Source organism: Copadichromis virginalis, linkage group LG2 (genome assembly GCF_057382275.1).
Source record: "Copadichromis virginalis isolate Kocher_CV1m ecotype Utaka linkage group LG2, C_Virginalis_male_GT1.1, whole genome shotgun sequence".
NCBI lineage: Eukaryota > Metazoa > Chordata > Actinopteri > Cichliformes > Cichlidae > Copadichromis > Copadichromis virginalis.
Genome location: NC_140619.1, coordinates 15,907,742 through 15,911,639, shown reverse-complemented (window position 1 = coordinate 15,911,639; position 3,898 = coordinate 15,907,742). Strand labels below are relative to the sequence as shown.

Below are 3,898 nucleotides of genomic sequence, written 5' to 3'. Positions count from 1 at the left end.
TTCCTCAATAGTTTCCTGCAAAGCCCTTTTAAAAACATGTAACAATGTTTGCATGCATAGAAAAAGTCTAGCTATTTTATGTTCAAGACATTGGTAATCTACAAACTCATCGTCCTCTTTATCACTTGATGCTACACCTGAACCACTTGATAATGTCTCTGACTCCTGAGAGGTATTTAAGGATTTATCAGGGGAGCTACTTTCACTAGGACATGCATTTGCATGAGAAATCAGTCTAATACAGTTTTTTATATCTTTTGAGTTTTTGTGCTTTCTGCTTGTGTGTGACGTAAAGGTTGATAAATTGTTGGTAACATAGTCACATTTTTGGGAAGGCCAGGATACAGTCTGATGGGTTTTTAAGTGCCTTAAAATATGTGAAATAAATGTATGCTGTGAACAGTTTTCCTTAAATTAACAAAAATCACAAAAAAATGTTGAGATCGCCTTCCTTTTCTTAGCCCTGTTGTGTGATCTGCTGAGGTGAGACTTCAATGCCCTTCGTGTCCTAAACGAACAGACTCAGTCACTGTAAACACAGGGCAAATGAAATCCTCTTTGTCGTAGCTGGTGATGTCTTAAGAGTACTTCTTGGCTTGAACAGACAAAAGAGCAGAACTGGCACTGCATACAAAAACTATAATGAGAAGAGAGGAGAGGACAGTGTCAACAAAAGAAACCTGAATTAATCTCAAATTACCAAAGTTACATTACCTGATTATGTGTTTGGGGGCGGCGGGAGGCACTCCTGTTCTGATTCCTCTCCTTACCAACTCTTCGTCAGTCCCTCACAAATCAGGACAAGTAGTGGTCTGGAGTTGGCTTTTAATTCTCTAAATAAATAAAAATAGCAATTAGTTTTAAAATAAAATACCAGCTTCCTGACATTACTTAAGAATTTTTTTCTCCTGTCCTAATTGTTTTCACTAAAGTGAGCTGATTCTGCCTTGTAAAATGCCATGTAAAACAGTGTAAAACAAATAATTTACAAGATATACATTACATCAAATGTTTAATTTATTTAATTTATTATTAACAAATTGTATTCTACATGGAATGCACCAACAGTGTACTGGGATGTATTATGTATGCCAAGGATAATTGTGTGCGATTGGTTTTACAACTTAGAATGACAAACATTGGATTGAAAGTATGAGTGGGATAAAACTCCTGAAGCATCTGTTTAAATTATCAGTGCATTTATTAATGATGCTCCATAAATAAACCAAAACAATGTTTTGTGCATAACAAAAAGCTCACAATTGTGCAGTCAAAATGTAAACTAAAAGATGTTCTGCGAGGCTCCTCGGTAGCCGTAATAATCCAACAATCAATCAAGCAGTGCAGCTTCATAGCTTAGCAAAGTCGTACCAAAACATTTTTGACAGATTTTTTTAAGCTGTGTACCACATAAAATTGGTTCGCGGTCAGTAAGCACAACCAGAATTCATACATAAGGCGCACTGTTTATTTTTGAGAAAATCTAAAGGATTTTAGGCCGTGCGTCAAGGCGTTAGCCCGGTTAGCTCGTTAGAGCCGCCCAGCTCCACGCGCGCAGTGACCCGCGGTAACTAGTTAACGGAGATTTGTCCCGTTAATGCAGTTATGGCATTAACTTTACACTGACAGCACTAAAATAGTAATCTTCAAATGTTTTCTTTTTACCGACCAGATCCTCTTTGATAGCTGCCGTGTCCATCTTGTTGCCTGCAGGTGAAGCGATGGGGGAGGGGGAGTTGTGTTCAGTGAAGGAGAGGCGAGGCTGAGTAACGTTACGTAGAGAGAAAAGTGGACGAAAGAGAGGCAAACTTGCGGCTCCACAAGTATAATTATAATGTAACATAGACTATATCTGTCATGGTGAATAGGATTAAAGGACTCAGGTGCGAGACTCCTTGCAGAATGACAGTGGATTTATTTACAGTGAAAAGGTGAGTTAACAGTTCGAGTCTATAATCCAAAAAAAAGGCAGTGCAGTGATACGGCGACCTCTCCTCACGGTGACAGTGCAGTAATAATCCACAACAACTCCTGGTGCCGGCTCCTCCTCCAATCCTTGAACCCTGGAGGCAGATGAGAAAAAACACACACGCTCAATAACGAAAACGTCCTCTCCTTCACAAACCGGGTATGCTAATCATGACTACGCTACCCGGTTTAGTTCAACGTTCCAGCCTTGGTTGTGACTCAACCGCCCCGTTAAATAGGTCTGCGCTGGCAAGGTAATTCTGCACAGGTGCGATGATTCTAGCTTAGGACACTCCCCTCCGGTCAACTGCCGTTCCGTGCCACGGCTTCCGGAAGTACATGTTCCAGCAGAAAAACACATGCCCAGGATGGAGAGGAGAACACGACACAGTACACACAAACACCACAACAAATTGGCAAGACGATCAGTGAGGACCGTCTAGCCATGACAATATCGATATAAACGATATTGTTACATCTCATATCTCGTATAAAAATATATCAATATATTTAGAAACTCGATATGTCGCCCAGTCCTAATCACTTGTTCATCTGTTTTGTTCCAGCTTCATTACTGGATGCATAGTTCTAATGCATCTGTGTTTTTTAAGTTATTTAAAGCCTGTTTGATATGACTCTTGCAGACTCTAGTAGTTCGTATTTAAAATACCCCCATATTTACTGCTCTGTAGCTGCTTCTCTGATCTCCCTCTCCCTCCTGTTTGTGTGTTTGGTGGAGCTCGCTGGCCGTGAGGACTCCACCACCCCGTTCACACAGAAACTAAAGCACACATTTTATTGGCTAAAAGTGATTCGAACAAATTAGACGACATGGCAGCGGGCGCCCCCGAAATTTATTTTTAAATAGCAGCGGGGGGGTTGCAGCCGTTGGTCATGAGCGAGATAGCCTATTTTGTTTCATTCGGTGGTATGGCAGCCACAGACTGCACTTCATGAAATACACATAGGGGGTGTCGCAGAGGCTTGTCAGATATGAGCTCGCCTCTTTAGTAGCGTCGGATTTTCATTGTTTTGTGACATGGCACGTAGTTTGTGACATGGAATCTTAAATGATATAGTAAACACATACCCATAAGCCACAAGGCTTCTTAGCCTAGAAAGTAATGCTATGCTAAGTTTCAGAAAAATACGAAGAATTTCAGTTGTGATATTTCTAAAAGACAAATTGAGACTGTTCAAACATATACTGTCTGATATAATAAAGGAAACATTACTTGCCTTTAGAAAGTTGAGATGAACGATCTATCCAGCTCCTGGTATAAAAAGCCTCACGTTCTCATTAAGGCAGACGGCCAGGTGGCTTTCAGTCCTTGCAAAAACGCAAAGTAGACCCCGTAGTATCCAAAAATATGACATGTGCATGCGTGCTCAGGCACAGAAATGCGCCAACAGCTTCAACTCATGTAAAATTTGAATTCATTCATTTTGCCAGCAATAAATTTCATCTGAGAACAACTTTTGCTCCAAAACGTTAAAGGATTAGTTGAAACTCTTAATGTATTTGAGTTTATGGGGCAACTCAACTTTTATTGTTAAATTGTGAAAGAAATGACTGTAAGCTCAACAATTGCAAGTTTGATTTTTTACAGTGTAGAGATAATCTGTGGGAAATGTAATGATAGCAGTTGGCTTACAGATTATGAAAGCAGATGCAACATTACTGAATAGAGGTTATGCTACCATCAATATTCATAATTAACATAATGTCACTTTTTTCATTTTATGTTGAGTTTTGGCACAATGACAATTTCTCAAAACTAAATTGAATAAAGACTAGAATGAGAAAGGGCCTTCAGTGTAGTTCTACTTAAATGCAATTTAGTTGGGGTGTATAGATGAATTGACAAAATATAACAATAGTATTTCAACCTGTCAGTACTACTTTTAAAAATGACTATATTTATTGTTG

General features: G+C 39.4%; 1 long non-coding RNA gene across 1 annotated transcript; it reads right to left on the bottom strand.

The window, feature by feature from the left end:
* Positions 1 to 573: 573 nt before the first annotated feature.
* Positions 574 to 3,268, bottom strand: LOC146717114 (uncharacterized). Its single transcript, XR_014921845.1, has 3 exons — positions 3,208 to 3,268; positions 715 to 833; positions 574 to 637 (listed from the first exon to the last, which is right to left on the bottom strand). It is a non-coding gene; the product is annotated as an uncharacterized LOC146717114 (long non-coding RNA).
* Between the last annotated feature and the right edge of the window lie 630 nt (positions 3,269 to 3,898).